We start from the raw sequence: 19,376 nt of genomic DNA, 5'->3' as shown, positions 1-19,376 counted from the left end.
TTAACCAGGAGATGCCTTCCCTGGAGCCATTTCTCTTCCTTGAGGAGGATAAGAGCTCAGCGTGCCCCACACACCCCTTAGTCATACAACCCCAGTGCCTCCTCCTCCGACATCACTCTCACCCCCCAAAACCCTCAGCCCCATCCCCACGCCCCCTCAGCCTCCACTCCCCCTCCCCAAACCTCACTCCCGTTCCCAGGCCACCCCCCCAAGCTCCGGCCGGCGGCGGGACCCGCAGCCCTCCCCGCCCCGCTCCTTCCCCTCCCCTCGCTCCTTAAACCCCGCTCCTGCCCGCCCCGCTCCTCTCCATCCTCAGCGCCCGGCCCGGGCAGCTCGAGCCCGCTGGGTCCCGCTGCCGCCCAGCCCTGCCCGCAGCGCGCCTCGGCTCCGTCCCCGTGCAACTAGTTCGCCTCCCCTCTTTGCTCTTCTATATTTATTTGCTCTCTTTGCTTTCCTTTTATTTATTTTTTTGTTTGTTTGTTTTTTCCCCTTGCTTCCCTTTCTTTCTTCTTTCCTATCTTTGCTTTTCTTTGTTCCTTTTTCTTTTCTCCTCCCCTTTTTTTCTTTTCTTTATTTGCTTTGTTTTACTTCTTTGTCTATTTTTCTTCTCTCTTTCGAGTCTCTCATTTCTTCTCTTTTTTTTTCTTTGCTCTCATTTCTTCCTCATTGTTTTCATCTATCCTTCTTTCCACACTTTTACTCTCCTTCTTTCATTTCTCCTTTTCTGTTTCTTTTTTCTTTTTTCTTCTTACTTTCTGCACTTTTTCTCCTCCTCCTCCTCTTGTTGATTTAATTTCTTCTTCTTTTGCTGCAGAGAATGCAGCATTTTTCCCATCCTTGCTCTGTCACCAGCACCTCTGTGTGAGTGCGTGTGTGTCTGTCTGTCTGCCTGTCTGTGTGTCCCCTGCACACCCACCTACCACCCATCCCACCCAAGCTGACAGCTGCAGAGCGCAGCCGGGCTGAGGCTGAGTCTAGGCACCAGTCTCCCTCCTGGTGCTGTTGTGCTTGCCCAGGTAAGAGGACATCCTGACACCCAGGACACTATGACTCTGCACACAACCCTTATTTTGGCTGTTCCTTTTAATTTTTTTCCCTCTTATAGTGAGGCAGCTCAAGTTCAGAAGAATTTTTGTTGAGTATGCAGACGTGCAGGAACAGGACCTGTGTGTTAAAAAGAAAATCGAGGAGGAACTGTGTTAAATTAATCTTAATTGGAAAAAAAAATATCCCTCTCTGAAAAGTGGTAAGGTTTTGGAACAGGCTGCCCAGGGAGGTGGTGCTGTCACCATCCCTGGAGGTGTCTGAGAAGAGGGTAGATGTGGCACTGAGGGATATGGTTTAATGGGAATGTTGGGGATAGGCTGATGGTTGGACTGGTTGATCTTAGTGTTCTTTCCCAACCTTAATGATTCTATGATTTTAGTTCTTACCTTAATCAACAAAGTTTGTGGACCACAGATTCTCCTAGGTGGATCTCTCAACTAGTCTGTGTCAGCCCTTAATTTGTGATTAGCAGTACGGAGTCTTCACCGTGACCTATCAGCAGAGACTGGGGAAATGCCCTTATGGAGGAAAGCCATTAAGAGTTCAGAGCTGACAGATGCTTATAGCTGTCAAGATTGTGTAATGATTACTCTGTTCAGTGTTGGTTCGCCTTAGCACATATAGCTTGGGATTTTGTTGGCCTAACATCTTGTATTGTCTTTGTGTGGCACTTCAGTTTCTGTTGGTGTGTGGGAATACCTTGATGTGTTAACAAGATATTTGGTTTTCAGTTCATATTTATTACAAATGTGCTTCGCCTCATTTTATCTATATAGCCTATATGTCGTCCTCTATACTTTCTTATTCAGCAGTACTTTCATTTCTGTATTATTATATACCCAGTGTTCTTAAAAAAAAATCATACTGCTTGCCTTAATGCTGACACTTCCCGTGCATTAGTATGCACACAGCACTGTGTTTGCATGTATTTTGATTAAGACCTTAAAATAACACAGCCCATCTGTGCAGTGTGGACACTAATGGAATCATTCTCAGGAAGATGCACCTGCAAATCCTACACATGTAACTACGCTTAGTTTGCACCGAAGAGCACTTCTAGATGCATGCCTGAATGTCCTCTTTTTCTTTCACAAATGCCTGTTTAGACATCTGACTGAGGGGGTGTTTGTGTAAATGCTAAGGAATACATACTATTTTATGAAAGAAGAAAGGCCAGGCATTCAATCAAAAGGTTTTGTCCACTTCCAAAACTCCCTGCCTTTTTTTAAGTGTAAGCATTTCTGACAGCAGAATTTACTGAGACTACAATTGGCTGTGCTCCTTGTCCGTAGTTGAACATATGATCCGAAGTGAGTACTTAAGATGTATCAAGTGTGTAAAAATATCTGTCAGAAGTTACGTCAATTAAGTGCTGCTGAAATATTATGGCTAAAGAAAATTGTATCTGCGTACTGCAGTGTTTCTGTGTATCTTTCATGTGCTGTGTTGCTGTGGCTCCTAATAATATGCAGCATGGTGTTTTCATAGAGTGGTTTGAATTGAAATGGTCACCTTTCCAGATGGAAATTGAGGCTTGGAAGAGTTGAAATCTCATTCTGAACTTGGTGATGGGCAGCCTACCAATAACTGAATGTCATCTGATTTTGAGTAGAATAATTCAAAGTAACTTGCTGCAGGGCAGATCTCAACACATTGCAAAGTGAAGGGAAGAAATCGGATCTTCCGGCTTCTGCAGCAGCAGTAACAGTACTGCTCTCTGCAGTGATCAGTCTGACTTGCTTCTTTTGTTGGTACAAACTGTATTCTCTCTAATTTGATCATTTGTTTCCGGCTTGTATGAAACCTCTACCATGGGGTAGAGGAAAGAAAGGTTTAGAGTTGGAAAAGTCCATGTAATGGAGGACTTACAGGAGGAAGTATCAGTATGATTCACAAGGATGACTCATATTAGCATGAGGGAAGAAGAAAGTCCATAGTGGGCACCTAATGGAGGAAGAATTAAGAGGAAGAATTAGTTTGATCCTGTGTTTTGTGGGAAGTTTTTTCTGAGCTCAGTGACCTCAACTGTGTGTGGGCGAACCTATCTGTGATACCTAAACCACACACAATTCTTTTTCTCTCTCTCTCTCTTTTTTTTTTTTTTACTTCTGCTGATGCTTAATACAGTTTTAGGGTAAAAGTATTTGCTACGTGCCAGAGCTATCTTTTGATTCTGAAGATTGCGATACTGAAAATAATAGGAAGAAAAGAAGACTTTCGTTGCCAACATGTGATAATTTTCATACTAAAATATATTGCTTGGCAATTATTGTGGCTTCAAAGGATATTTCAATTTGTCACACTCTAACATTTTCTCCTAAAGCCTATTTTGATTAATCGCTGCTGGATGATTGCAATTCCTTCCTTTTAAATACCATTCTTAATCTGTTCCCCTTTCTCATAATAAAGAGAGAAACCTTTAACAACCCTGCATTAGATCCATATCTCCTCTGTACCACCATACCTAAATAGTACAGTTGATACTGGACTATTTCAACTGTTTGGGTTGTATCAAATTCCCCAGGCTCTCTTAGGCAAATTGTAAATGTATATAGTCATCCACAGTACTGAGATACCCTTCTCAGCCTTTCGCATTTTGTTTTCCCGAGTGAGGAGGATGTGCCAGTGCATTTATTTATTGCTTTTACTAGCTCTGTAGAGAAGAGCCATTCCTGCAGCTCTTTCTTTGACTATATGAGTCTTGTAATACCAATATTGAGTCCTTTCTTACCAACGCTTTATATTAGGCACTACCAGGTGTTGAGAAGATGTTTTGGGTCATCAAAGCTTCTATTCGGGAAACAAGGAAAAGAGAAAACAGAATGCATAGAAATTAATAATTCTGCAATCTGTAAATCATTGTAGCTGAGGAATTGGGAATATTTTAAAATATTTGTTGCAAACATAGGTAGAACAGGAAAAGAACGCCAAAATGTAGACTTTAGAAACTATCTACTTGTAGTCCAATCAAACTCTCCCACTGTCTTATCAATTTGATCTTCATTCTACCTGATTATACTTTGTGTTTTCCTAATGGCTTGTTCGTCTTGCTGCTAAATGTTCTGTGATTACCTTCACTGGCATCAGGATTCTGAAGCTGTCATAGTCAAAGGCCATCTGGGATGATACTGCCCCAGCTCACTCAGTGGAGCCAAGCAGGGGACTGATATCTTGCTGGGAGAAAGACTTATGCAAAAGTCTCCCATTGTGCTTTTGGGAGATTTACCCCTCCTAAGCCTTAAAGTTTTCTACTCAAGTCATGCTTGTGCTTACTGTCTTTTTGGCAAACGAGTATGTGGTGAGTTAAAAAAATCTCAGCTTTTAGTTGGTCTGATAGTGATAGGATGAGGAGAGATGAATTTCAATTAAAAGAGGAGAAATTAGGAAGAAATTCTGCACTCAGGGGGTGGTGAGGCACTGGAAAAGGTTGCTCAGAGAAGATGTGAGTGCCCCAACTCTGGATATGTTCAAGGCCAGTCTGGATGGGGCACTGGGCAGCCTGATCTGGTTAGTGGCAGCCCTGCCCTTGGGAGAGGGTTGGAACTAGATGATTTCCAAGTCCCTTCCAACCCAAGGTGTTGTATGATTCTATGAGACAAGTGCAGGAAGGTACCTTGCTGAGCTTCCAGCCCACTTCCATGACTCTTGCAGTGTGTTTGTAAGCTAGTTACTGAGCAGTGGGGACAAAGATGACATGGTCTTCAGAGATAGTAATGAAACAATCATTGTTTTTCCATGTTATGACTCTCTTTTATGTGCTCTCTTGTTGGTCCTTGCTGATATGGGAGTAGCAAGCTGCAACTATAGTCCTTAGGTTGACAACCCCAACTAAGGAGCTCTGGTGGCTTTTGGGAAGAGCACACACCAATTTTTTTCTCCTAAATCTGCTCCTGATGCTTGACTCCACTAACCAGGCCTAAATATCATAGCATTTAAATATGGTCTGCAAAACAGAACCATTAGTTCTGGTTGAGAAAAGAGCTGCTGTTTTCCCTTTGTCTCTATTCTTAGTCTGAACATGGGGGTGGAGAGGGCTGATAATACTTATTTTCCAACATTACTAGCAGGTCTGTGAAGATTAAATAGCTGATGCTTCACCTAGAGAGAGAAAAAAAAGGTGTGGATGCATTACTGTTGCCTTGGGAAAACTATTTCAGAATTGGCAGTAGGTGGGTAGATGGTGAGTATGAGGTATACTACAGACTTGGCTTCCAGATCAAGAATTTAATCTGGAGTAGTGAAAAAAAGAATCAACCCACCTCTATAATAAACATTATTGATATACAACAGGTGTTGCATCCTACTAATTTCACTATGTGATAAAAAATAGTGAGGTAGTTTTTGTTTCCTTGTTCTGCCAGAAACAACTTCAAAAACAGAGTTTACTCTTGGGAGATTGAAAGTTGGTCTGGGTTGCCATTCATTTTGTTTATGATACTGAGTTTTTCATGGCAAACAGCTGGTATTTTTGCAGACAGTGATGAACAAGAAATCAGACTTGTGGACATATTTTGAATTTTAAAGGCTATTTGCTGTAATGTGGTATGAATATATTTTTTTAATAACTTCCAATTTTTTCCCTAATAGGTAGGAAAGTCAGCAATAAAAAGAAGCCAGGTGCCTGTGAGCACTGACACCTGCTTGGGAATGCTTGTGCTACAGAAATAATGATTCAGACCATCCTAAGCATCCCCTGAAGAGCAACAAATCCCACACCAGGGCGGATGTGGCTGCAGAGTAGCCAAAAAGGGCAGAACTCAGAGCTGATCTGATTACATACCACAGAGCTACTCCAAGCTATGTTAGTATTGACAGTTCATTAAGAATGAATGAAATTGAATTATGGGTCACGTATTGTGAGTGCTGTCAGTCCTGATTATGCAGTCATCTAGATTTCCTTTGCTTAGAGAGTACTGCTGTCACAGAGCTTATCTACTATGCAGTAGAAGCAAGCTATCCCTTTGCAGCTTATAGGAATCTATTTACTTTGCATTGATTCAGTTCCTTAGAAATTAATCTTTGATTCTTTGCAAAATAGAAGGATCCCTTGAGTTTTGTTTAAGCAACTAGATTCGATTATTGTTGTGTCCTGAATATTGATTCTTAAGTAATTTTAATAAGAGATGTCAAAACTACAGTATTTCATACAACATTTGAGGGAAAGTTTAAATTATTGACAGCTTTAAATATTTTGGAGTCACATTCTTTAATCTGATCTTAGCCACCACTTGGTTGTGGTCTGACTGAGTATTACCCAAGTGCAATTTTTGCAGCACTGTTTGCTTAAACATGCTGAATTATGTGCTTGTTGGCAGCAGCCTGGTATTTCTTTCAAAAGCAAGCAGTTTTGTATTGATTTTAATAAGAAGTTGTTTTTCTGTGTATCAATCACAATTTCTTTCTTTGAGCTGGAAAGTTTAGAGCTGAGGGGAAACAGGGGAATTACTGCTGGCTCCACATTTGTTATAAAACTAATTGCCACTTGTACAAGAGCATGTCAATAATTCTGATTTTATTGGTAGGTAAAGGCTACAAATAATGTATATAGACCATCTTAATTATTGCTACCATTTTTAGAAATGAAACAACAGCTGGTACCCATTTTAAAGAATGTCTTCTAGTGGCCATCCCCAAAGCCCTTTATCCATTTCCGCAGTAATAAACAGCCAGAGGATCTTCAGCAAACCCTACTGATTAAATCTAGACAGGATGGTCAAAGGCGTAGCAGTTGGAAATAACTGACTGTAAAACTGTGGATTCTAAGAGTGGTTGAGATTTGAAAGGACCTCTGAACATCATCCGACCCAGCTCCCTACTCAAGTAGGAACTGGTGAGCTGCTCTGGGAGGCTGGAGCAATAATGATCTACTCTTTCCTAGCAGATGGGGTGACACCTTTTGTTTGAATCTTGACTTTTCGTAAGATACCTCGTGCTTGATGTATTTCAAACCAATTTGCCCCTGTCTTGCTTTGCTGTTTAATTACGGTGCCACCTGCATTGTACTTCTAAGAGTCGTTTTTATGTTTTGTGGAGGCTTTTCTTAATTACACGGGTAAGTACTTTTATGATTCATTCCTGAAATTAAAGCAGTTTACTATGTGGGCTTATTTTATCTTCTTTCTTTGTCATCCCTTGGGTTTACTACTGAGTGCATTTTCTATTCTTTTATTTTTTATTTCACTCATTTGTGCATTTCCAAGTACTTTTGTATTCTCTAGTTAATTCACATTTTTAGTTCCATCTTTGAATTTATTTATTTTTTTCTTATCATTAGATGTCTTTATTATCATGTTTTCTTTCCATAACATCCTTTTCACTTTCTCTAGCAGCTGTTCCATGAATACAAGCCATGACCCCAAGAAAGTTGTGGCAGTTATGAGTGAGCAATAAAATGAAGTTGTTAATTTTAGATGCAGCAATTCAAGGAAATCAGAGAAATGCTGCTTTCTAGGACGCCATCTAATAGATCAGATTCCCTTACTTAAGCTGTTTCTAAGTGAAGACTGACAACAACAATGACAAAACAAACAGATAAAGCATAAAGTAACCTTATACCAGATTTCCTTTGTATGATAAACAATGTAAAATTGTTCACTTTTCAATTTCTTCTCATTTCTACATCAGTGTTTTTGCTTTCAGTCTCTTTCCCAGAGAGTACTCTGGAAGGTAATAATACATAAGGCAGATCTCATCCAGCTGAGGGATTATGTCCACTAAACCATGTCCCTCAGTGCCACATCTACCCCTTCCTTGAAAACATCCAGGGACAATGACTTCACCACCTCCCTGAGAAGATGTTTTTCCTAATATTCAACCTGAATCTCCTCTGGCACAGCTTAATGCCATCACCTCTTGTCCTATCACTGTTACCTGGGAAAAGAGGCCAACCACCTCCCCACCACAGTTTCCTTTCAGGGAGTTGTAGAGAGTGATGAAGTCTCCCGTGAACCTCCTCTTCTCCAGACTAAACAATCCCAATTCCCTCAGCCTCTCCCCATAAAACTTGTGCTCCAGATCCTTCACAGCTTTGTTCCCCTTCTCTGGACATGCTTCAGAACTTCCTGTCTTTCTTGTAGTGAGGGACCCAAAACTGAGCACAGTATTCAAGATGTGGCCTCATCAGTGTCACCGGGAAGCCACAGAAGGAACCTGCATCAAGGATGGAGGAGATTATCTTCATAACTGGAGGGATTTCTGAGGCCTGCCCTCATGAGGAACCTGTAGACTGCCATGTCTGGAGACAGGCTTATTCAGCCCAAGCAGTCATGGTGGATCACTTCATCTAGTTTTAGAACTCTGCTACAGTCTTCCCACTTAGCCAAAATCCCTTTTCTCCCTTTGGAACTGGTGAAGAAAGATACAAGGTTTTACATCACAGTTAATCTGACCTGTTTGAAATCTATTATTCTCTAGAAGTGCCTGTTCCTCTCTCCATGGACTGTAAAGAACAGTAGTGGTTTACTCTGATACAGACAGTAACACCGTAAATCTCTTTATTTAGACAGATTAATCCTTGTAGTACCGTCAGAACTCCAGCACATCAATCATCAAAGTTAGCCAGTAGGATGGCATTCCTCACAAACAAGCTGGGAAAGATGTGGCTGTTGACCAACACGCAGCAGCATCTCAGAAAATTCACACTGCATAAGAGCTGGGTATACATTAAAACTATCAGAGCAGTTTAGGGGAGCAGGAGGGTCTGGGTAAGTTGCAACCAGGGTGATGTGACAGTTACATCCCGGATTTAGGATCCTTCAGGAGATGCATGTTGTGATGCCACTGAGTAAGTGCTCAGTCATGTGCAGATGATATCAGTAGTTTCAGGCTGTTGTGATATTTCCGTTTGAATCAGACTCTTATATGAATGATCTTTTTGCTTATTCCTGTTATAAATGGGATAATGTTTACTATTTTTCATTTCCCATTGAGAAATGATTTTTTCCATTTTCAGTCCCATTTCATCTGCAGATATCTGCCTTTATGTATGACATCTCTTAATGAAACAACAGTGATATGAATGCTCTTTGCCCATGCTTAGGTGATGGGATTTCTGCTCTTGTGGCTTTTCTGCTTCATTACCAGCTCTTCTTGTTTGCCTGACTTGTTCTAGCTTGCTTGTCTGATCAGATGGTAAGTGCTAATCTATTCTCTGTTTCTTGACATGATGGTGTAAGAAGAGCTTCTCTCCTTAAATACTCTCTTTAAGAATAGGAAGGGTGAGAAGGCTATTAATCCTCTTTGAGCCCTCTATTGCTGTGTATTCAAAGGATTTGTGAAATCCTATCTATTAGATTGTAAACTCATTAGGCACAGGAATCATATCTGGTAAACAGGACACCTTTTTCTCCTGTCCCAGCACAGACAATATGACTGAAGGAGGCTTTCTTTTTGGTGCAAGACTTGCTCTGCTGAACTCCACTTAGTTCTCTGTAATGTCATGGTAACCTTAGGCAAAACAAATCCTTCAGTGTCCAGGTTCCCCATGAGGAAAAAAAGTGGCATTTTACAGACTGCTTAACATGTAAAGAGATTGATCAAAACCTTTTTTCATCTCCTCGGGACCTGCTTCTGTTTCAGTTCAGAGCAGAGACTTGCTGGGAGATGTATGCTAATGGGAGACTTGAGGCATAGCAACATCTGGAAGATCAGATGAGGAGGGAGCATTTTATTTGAAGACTGTAAAACACTCAGGAGAGAGAAACTTGGAGAAATTTTGATGGGAAAATCATATGTAATTCTTTAGGGTAGAGCCTGACTTTCAGTTGTTCCCCCGCCAAAATCCCCTAAGGTGCACTGAGAGGGAATGTCACATAAACAAGGTCTGGGGTGAGGATACACAGTTACGCTTCAGAAGACTTAGGCAGGTTACAAGTGGATTTTTTGAATGCTCTTCTCCTGCCTACCCTTATTTTTCCCACCATCTGCTTATGTAGTTTATTCATCAACTAATTTGCTTTTCTCCTGCTCACTAATTTCTTATATTGCTTGGGAGCAGACAGTGCAAAGTGCAGTACCCAGATCCCTCAGCAATATCAAGTGTAAGACTGGCAAATTTAACATCGTCTTACAGCCTGGTAAGTGGTAGTCACGTCCCCGGAGGTGTTCATGAAGTGTGTCATTGTGGCACAGAAGGACATGGTATAGTTGACATGGTGGTGATGGGTTGACAGTTGGGCTAGATGATCTTTTCCAACCTTAATCATTAAATGTTTCTATGATTTCCAGATGTTTCACTGAGATTTAGAAAGAGTGAAATATCACCAACTTGTGGTTCTAGAATCACCACTGTTTAAAGCGTCTTGCCTGCTGCCAAGAGTGTGCATCTGAAAGACAGTTGGGCTTGTTTTGTCCTTTTATAAGAAGATCAGTTGCACACTGAAGCAGACCAGTCCTTTGATTGTAGGAGTTAACTCAGTCTTGTGTTTTACTGGAAATGAGCCCTTTTGATCCCCAGGTCCTATTGTTTATCACAAAAGAAAAGCTTGTGGTTGTCTTGAGGAAGTCAAAATGAATAACAAAAGTATTCTATGGATGTCAGTCCCTGAGTTATCAAATCACTCTGATATGTCACTCAACAGCTGAGAAGAGCGGAATTAAAGTTTTAGATACTGAGCGAAAAATTTCAGAAAGTTGTGTTGTTTTTTTCTAGGATAAATCGAGTTCTATTTCTCATTAAATAAATGAAATACCCAACATGTGAAGAAGAAGAAACACCTCTTTCTCAGATTGTTCTACTGAAGTGAAAGCTTTAAGATACATTTGAAAATGCAAGCTGTTTCCTTTGGTCACTGTGTATAAAATTAATGGCATGCATCTCCTTTTCTGCACCAGCTTGTGTGCCGTTGATTTTAAGATCCCTGATTTGCTCATGAGAAAAGCTGTTGATGAAAATGAGTAAATTTGGAAGACTGCAGGAGGGATGGATGGGAACTTAGAGATTACTTTATAGCCAACTTCATGCTTGAAGAACAGAAGTAAACTTTCCTGGAGTCTCCTTTTATCCCCTGAATTCAGAGAGATGCCTCTAACCTTGTGCTCATCGATGCTTTCTCAGACAGTAAAAACTGATTCTTGGAATACAGTTTAAACTCATGGCTGAACAGAATGGAAAATATAGGTAGGAAAATTAATGCAATCTTGCCTTTAGGTTTAATGCTTTCTGGGAATAAATCCATGAAGTTTAGGAAGGGCTCTGCCACTAGCAACAGTTTTCTGTGATTTAATGTTTCAGCAGTGTGCTCAGTGTCATATGGACTTAAGTGGAAAATGAATTCCAATTTATTGAGGCTTCTACTCTGGTTTCTTTATTTAGGGGTAGGTTCTGTCATCCTGATAAATAAATTATGGAGTACTTTAATCTGCTAAGAGGTGCACTGAGATACCAGTGGGATTGTCTGAGCATCGATCTTTTTGCAAGCTGTGTTGCTAAATCAGCAAGGCTAGCGAGTATACTGTAGTCATTTCTGAATCCCATAATTCAGAGTGTGGTATTTAAAAAAAAGAAGAAGAAGAAAAATTGTCTTAGTTGGCTTCTGTTGATGTGATGAGTTTAGTAGGACTAATTGAACTAATGAAAATATTTAACTTTTAGAATGTTTTCAGCTGCTCAGCAAACTGAATTAAATGAGTGTCTGCAAATATTGGTGTATTTCCCATTAATTATGAGGAAATGGAGTTCAGCACAGCAACTGGTGCATCTGTCTTCAGGCAAAAGGGAGGGCAAGGAGTGCTTCTGTGCTGTCCTGGTCCAGGACGGAGGCAAGAGCCGGTGTTGTCCAAGCAGTAATCATGGGAAGCATTGCAGTGAGGATAGCCCTTCACTGTTGATCTTTTTCTGCTTTTGTGGTGGTGGTGGTAAAGCTACTTTGGTCCCTGGGAGGGTACTGTCAGTGCTGTGCTCTGCCCACATCCTGCCTGTCCCTGCCTGTTTACTTTCAGGGCTCCAGACTGCGAGAAAGGCATTCCTTTGCCACAAGGCATAGATCAGAAATAAGGTAGGTCTTAAACACGGTAGACAAAATACTTGTACCTCCTCTCATTGTTTTCCCAAGTTGAGAAATGGGAGAACATAGTATGGTCCTAATTGAAATCTTTGCTTTTCCCATATAAATGTTCCCTTTGCTGTGAGATGCACGTTATGCAAAGGCAATGTTGCTATTTGTAACTTGTAGTTGAAGAGCAGGCTCTCGTCAAGTAGAACAGTCATCTCAGAGTAACTGCTGAATGGGCTTAAATGCTTTGGTAATATATTTTAGGAGCTTAAACTCTGAAGAAAGGCGGGTAAGGCTCAGCACTGGGGGCAGTGCAGCTTTATTTGTGCTTCATACTTGTGGAATTCCATTGAGGTTGTTTTTATTCTTCTTCTTATTTTTGCTATCATTTTTGGTGTTTGATTTACACTGATACATAGAGTTGCAGCTGCACATCAGGATGGATTTAGAGTGAGATACCAAAGATTTGCACTTAAAAAAAAAAGTAATTGATTCCTGCTACTTGGAATCTGAAATGTGTTGAGCCTAGATACTTAGTCTGCACTTGCATGATCTTTCCAATAACTCATTTTCTATTGAAGTCATTTCATTGTCCTGACTTTCTTGTTCTTGAATTGTTGCCAGCAAAACTGAGTCCTCCTGCTGTAATTCATAGGCTGGAATCATAAAGCTGACACTCTTGTAAACTGGTATGCACTGGGAAAGAAATCTTTCTGCCTGCAGCATGTTATTAGGAATAGGATGACAACTTATGAATATTTTCCAGGTATCATAATGCTTTCATGCACTGGAATGTTGAATAACGTGGGTGATAGCATCACAGTTACTTGTGACAGAAGAACTATCATTTCTGTTGCATTCAGTTGCAGCTAGCTTTGTTCTAGCTTAAGATGGACATGGAAAATCTTAGTGCTGAGGCTTGTATTCTAGCTTCTAACATTGGTCTTTGATTTTGATGCTTATAATCTTACAGGGACTTCAAGCAAAAAGAAGGGGAAGCACTGATCTAGTAGCTGTTTGGTGGCATCAGCGTAGTTATAACCAAATGCTTTATGAGAGCAATGGACTACATTTTATAAGAAAACATACCTAAACAAAACTTTTACATAAAATCTGATAGCTATGATGGATGTTGTGCTGTTGGTTGTTTTTTTGCTGTATATGTTATATTTTATGGTGGACTCTTCATAATTAGCAAAGTCAGAGGCAAGCTGGATGAGCTGCTGCAAGTGGGTAAATGAATCCATATGCCACACTAATATTGTGGTGTGGAAAGACAATAAGGTGTCCATTGTCAGAGAAGAAACTTGGGAGTGTGTGAGTGGATATACCTTTCAATTTTGTCTGCCAAACATATTTCCATACATGTCAGAAGTAGAAAGCTGGTGTCAGGTATGAGAACTGGACTGTGCATTTGATCTTTTCTGTGTTTCACACACCTTAGAGGGAAGTAGAATTCTCTCTGTTAAAAAAGGACTGCAAATGTGAAGTGCTGGGTTACTTCCCTCCAAGTGACTTGGGAGTCAGACCTGGTGTCCATATAGCTGGGAGAAACAGACATGAATTAAACCTACAACCGTCTTTTGGTCAGATGTTTTTTTTTCAAAGAACAAAAGAAACCCAGCACTCTCTTCTGGTCATACACTGCTACTTCAATAGAAAAAAAACAAAATCCCTTTCAGAAGATAAATGTCAAACATGACTATGGCACTGTGTGATGCCAGTCATGTAAAGAAGATCGTGACATGGAAAGGCATAGTTTATGTAAGATAAGCTGAGCATAAGGGCTCTCCAAAGCTTTCATATCCCGAGTAATGTTAAAGATTTGGCACTTCACCGTACTTGGTTGTGTAAGTAAAAATAAGGCAAAATTCTGACACGGCAAGTATTTCTCCAAATCTAACTATTTAGCCATCTTGAACAAAGGTTATTTCTTTTCCTGTCTCCTTCACAGCATTTTAGGATTTATACCAATTATTGCTTTAGTCCAATGCTCCTCAAATGTTAGATTTGCCTGAGAGATGTAAGTCTTTAAGCCGACTTGTTGTTTCACTGCAAATGAAAGCCACAGTCCGGCAACTTAGATTTAGGCACACTGAATTTTGGAGAGAAAATTCCTTCCCAGAATTTGGGAGTCACCCAGGCAACTCACATGCCATGCATGCCAAGTGGATGAGGAAGGGTAGAAGCTGAATGGGGAGCAGGATTGCACTGGGAGACCTGAAAGTGAAGTACATAAACTAAAGCTGAAAAATGAACTTCCTTAGATAGCTATAAAAAATGTTTCCTAGTAAAAAATACAGTGAATAGTGTTGCTATAGCTACTTGGGGGGGCTTTTATGGAGAGCTTCTTGAGATACTTACTGTTTAGTTGTAGACTAATATGCATAGTTTATCTCACTCTGAGGATTCAGCATCACCTTGTGTTTGGCTTCTCTCCTAGAGCATTTAAGCTGCTACTGGTAAGCAGCCACAGTGTCCAGAATTTCTGGAGGGCATATAAAAAGTGATGTGCTATGATCTTGAGAATTCTTTTCTTTTTTTATCCTTTATTGCACAAATGAAACACTGATGGTATTTAATTTAATTTCTTGTTTGTTTCTTATTTGGGGTTCTTCTTAGGTTAGAATCATAGAATCACCAAGTTTGGAAAAGACCTAAAAGATCATCCAGTCCAACCATTCACCTATTACCAATAGCTCCCACTAAACCATGTCCCTCAGTACAATATCCACTCGCTCCTTGAACACCCCCAAGATCAGTGATTCCACCACCTCCCTGAGCAGTCCATTCCAGTGCTTCACCACCCTTTCTGAGAAGTAAGGGAGTAACTTGGCATTGTGGAGTTTCATGTTTGCTTTTATAGCAAAAATTTTAATTTTTTTAATGTATTACTTGAGCACAGCAACTCACTCTGGGGCCCAAAAAACAGAGAAGGGTTTCAGTTTAAAGTATGACAATTTAAGGATGCTAGAAATACAAGATTAATGAATTAATTCTGAAGTTTCAGTATATTGTGCAGTGGTAACTGAGCATGTGAACAACTCTAGTTCTGGTTCAGGATTCACTTTTGTCTCATAAATCAAGTCTGAAGGCTTTCTAGAACAGTGAAAGTACTGTATCTTTTGTGCAAGATGTAGATAAAATACTGGTATTTTGAGTATATTTTTGGACCAATGTTTTGCAGGAGATCGGACTGCATGTAATTCTCCCTTTTATCTGTAATAAACTCTAAATAAGAGGTTTTGTCTGAATGCATCAACATGAATATCAAAAACTTTCACTTATTAGATTTAGCCTTTCCATATGCATGGAAAACAAAAGTTGTAACTCTTGTTTTCAGCCATGGTAACACAGAGACAAAAGAGCAAAACAAGCACAATCTCATCATAGTTTTTCATTTTTTAAAAAATAATTGAAATAAGAAGATATGCTCAAAATACTTGAAAAGAGGCAACATCTTTATTAAAACTGTTACTCTTCAGAAAACTACTGCACTGGAAATTTTGCTTATTTGTATATGGGCTGAATTCATGTGCATCTCTGCCTATCATGACGGTGCATTTGTACTTCTGTATGTTCCTCTGTATGAGAAGTAGAGCAAAGGAAAATGCTTGCTACTTGGTGGGGAAGGAGCTCCAGTAACAAAAAATAGTCATGGAAATTTGCTTTTTTTCTTTCTTTTTTTGCTTTTTTTCAGCTTCATCATTCTGGAAGGGACACTTTGGTAATGAGATGTGCTTCTTCTGTTCCCCATTAGTCAGACTTTCTACTCAATGATTTACACCCTCTGCATATGAACTTGCTGAAGTTTTCTATTATCGGTATTCATCTGTTTGTAGCTGCTGCTTTTGGCTGGCTTTCTTATGTCACCATGACCAGACAGACATCTGTTGAAATATCAGTATCTAAATCTTTACTGTTTGTCTAGGCTGCCTTTATTGCCTCTGGGGAAAATAAGCACTTCTTGTATGTAGTTCATTTAGTTTACTCATCCTCTTTAGGAAGATGTAAAATCAATCCGGCTATGGATTTTTTTGTTTCTCTGTGAACTAGAAAGGGAACCCATCCTTAGTAGCTAAAGTATGAAAACACATATAGTGTTAGACACCTACAATCTGAATTTTGATTAGATAAATTGGATACAACGAGACTTGAGGTGATTCTTCCAGTCAGTGTCAGGATATTTGACCTGACTCTATGCATCTTGTTGCCCAAAGCACAGAAAGGCAGACTGAGCTGTTGTGCAGGACTGGGAGGTATTGACCTTTCTTGTAAACCAGTTAAGTGATAATTCTTCAGCATCCACATTCGCTGGTGGGAGAGCTATGCGTGGACTGTAGAACACATTTTTTTGTCTCTTTTCCTTTCTGTGGGAGTGGCAGTGATGGTGACAGCCCCTCATGGAAGAAAATGGGAGTAGTGTATACATTCTCTGGCTGAAGTTCTTTTCTGTTTTGTTGACAGCTTCTGGATCTTTACTTGCTAATTTGTTTTTAACTGTCTTCAGTACTTGCCTGTTGTTCTTATTCACATCCCTGGAAGCGTGAAAGCCAGGAAAAGGGACAAACATGGAGCTGTAGGTCTTCTGACACAATCCTGACAGGATTCATGGACAGTAACTTTTTTCCTTTTGCATTCAGAGACTTGGGAGAGGGAGAACGGAAGTGTATTTTATCTCAGTTTCAGATTTAGGATCCTTGTAATTCTGCTTTTGCTTGACTCTTGTATTGCCTATTTGCCCTACATTAATGATGGCCACATTGCTGGGCAGAGATTCCCGAAATGTCGAGGATGTGCTGTTCAACTTGCCTTGACTCAAAGCTGATGCTACCTTAAGGCTATGCTTCTTATTTCTCTTAAAGAAGCATATTGAGATGGTGAAGACCCCTACATTTCAGACCAATGTGGTGAGAGAAGTTGCATCTTTCCTTCCTAGCCCCAACACCCTACATGGCTGAGAGAAGTATTTGAGGTTTGAGCCAGAAGAGTCTTAGGGAAAAATTTAGGCAGCCTTCAGTCCCCCATAAAACCTCCTTCTTCTTCAGTCACCTACACTGATTTCATCTTACCTTCTTGCTCTGCTCTGTACTGATGCGGCCACACCTTGAGCACTGTGTGCAGATTTGGGTGCAACAATATAAGAATAAGAAGACATAAAACTACTAGCATACAAAGCAAGGAAATGAAAAAGGTAAAGGGTCTAGAGGTCAAGATGGATGAGGAACGGCTAAAGTCACATAGACCTGTTTTGTGTTTCAGGCTACTATCCCAAATCTTTTGCTACCATGAAAATTCCCCATGAATTGGTGAATTGCTTTCTACCCGGAGGCCCCACTGCAGCAGGGAGGCAAAGGATGACCTTCTCTAGAATTTGTAGAGGGAGGGAGTTATAAAGTCACTGAATCATAGAATCATAGAATAATTTGAATTTAAAGGGACTCTTAAAGGTCTTGTAGTCCAAACCCCTACACTGAACAGGAACACTTACAGCTAGATCAGGTTGCTTAGAGCTTAACCTTGAATGTTTCCTTCTTGTGTTTTAATAGAAAGGTGGCAACACGTGTTCTCAGTAAACAAGAAGGTACTCAGAGGGATGGGTTTCTGGTAGTGGATCCCTTACAGGGAACAAGGCTTCCTGCAAATGTCGAGTGAAGAGGGAAGGCTTCAGGGAAAAAGATGAGACTGCAACCTTGCTGTCTTCACCCTCCCATGCAGTGATAGGTTTTTCCTGGCTTTATGGCCTCTTGTTGCAGATCTTTCGCTTTTTCTAGGGTGTGTATTCAGGAGAGTCTGAATTCCATTTAAAAGTCCAAGATCGTGAACACTGCATAATAAAAAGTCTTTGAAGTACAATATCTCTTAGCCAATGTAGCCATTATTTTGTGCACAAACTTTCAGAAAATTAGATGGCTATTATATTGTTGGAACAAGTGGAAGACAGATTCATCCACACAGTACAAGTAGAATGCAAATGTATTCCTGCATTTGGGAAATTTTCTGTCATGTGGACAGCTCAGCAGAGGCATTGGGGAAATGGTGGGTGAGTGTGTGGTATACTACAAATTAGCTCTTTTATTAACCCAAGGCATGTGAAACAGTTGGCATCAGCTCATTTCTGAAGCTTTTAGGGATTCTAATAATGCTTATCCATGCCATCAACATAATGCATAGGGCAAGAAATACAAAGTAATTTTTCCTTGCATTGGTCTCAGTAGGATTTCTGGGAGATACATTCACCGTGCTCCTCCCCGTTAGAATATATGTTGCCTATTTTCCAGATTTAGGCTATTACCACCATCCCAGTTCCTGGCTCCAGCTCTGTTAGCTGACTATATAAAGCCATGACATATGGGTCTTTTTACTAACATAATCCTGTACTGTACTAAAAAAGAAAATATTAGATTTCATTCCAGGAGTTGGAAGAACTTCCATGAGGATATAAAAAGCAGGAAATGGGCCCCTCTATGAGTAGAACACTCCTCATATTGAATAGCCTCAAGGGGCTCAGTGTTAAAGGCTTCTTCCTAGAAGTTAACGTGGGCTGGAACCTCTCTGTCTGTGCTTGAGAGGAAATGGGATTTTGGGGTCTTTGTCCATGCAGGTTACAGGGCCTAGGACAAAGGACTGGAGTTCTGTGGCCCTGTAAAAAATCAGTGTGCTCCACATATATGGCAGTAAGGTTGTATTGGGGACAAGCTCAGGATTTTGAAGTAAACATTTCTACAATTTGGAATATTGCTTCCACTGTGGGTATCAGTTTGGTATTTGCTTTGCTTGCATCAGTTCTCATTAAGCTGGATATCCATTACACCAATGATTGTAAAATTAAATGTTTAAATTGGGCTTCCCATGAGGATTACACTATTATCTGTAATCCTAATTTGCTGGCACACTGAACTACATGCAGCTGCCGGACTTTCCAATTGTAGGGTATGTGTACACTGCAAACCCTGACAAAGTGGTAGCACAAGGCACATTTCATGCGTTAGAAAAATATAGGTGTGGAAATACGGAGAAAGCTTTATAACAGCCAGGGTGCAATGGAGTCATTATTGGGATGGATGAGTTGCCTTCCTTAGTGACGTAGTTTGGACTACTGGTCCAACTGTTTGAGTGCATCCTGTTGGTAGCAGAGGTAACAAGGTAAGTTTGGGAATGGTGATACGGATTTGGATCTACCTACCCACAGGCTTCAGGATTTCAGAGATTATGTAACTGAAACGTTTTATGTCAGGTTAGTTTTGGGTTTTCTAAGCCAGTCAATAGAAAGACACCTAACCTTGATATGCAGGCATATCATTCAGACTTGGAGTTACTTTCTCTGAACAAATCACT

General features: G+C 40.3%; 1 protein-coding gene across 3 annotated transcripts in view; it reads left to right on the top strand.

Annotated features, from left to right (window-relative positions):
• The first annotated feature begins 718 nt into the window (after positions 1 to 718).
• Positions 719 to 19,376, top strand: part of COL22A1 (collagen type XXII alpha 1 chain) — a 216,651-nt gene continuing 197,993 nt past the window's right edge. For 2 of the 3 annotated variants that reach the window (XR_001553652.2, XM_032442913.1), the window contains exon 1: positions 719 to 1,016. The gene's annotated coding sequence lies outside the window, so the exon portion shown is untranslated. The remainder of the gene's footprint in view (positions 1,017 to 19,376) is intronic. The other variant, XM_015856410.2, reaches the window with a different exon arrangement.

The sequence above is a fragment of the Coturnix japonica genome, chromosome 2, assembly GCF_001577835.2.
Source record: "Coturnix japonica isolate 7356 chromosome 2, Coturnix japonica 2.1, whole genome shotgun sequence".
Taxonomy (NCBI): Eukaryota; Metazoa; Chordata; class Aves; order Galliformes; family Phasianidae; genus Coturnix; species Coturnix japonica.
This window is presented reverse-complemented; position numbering and strand designations above follow the sequence as displayed.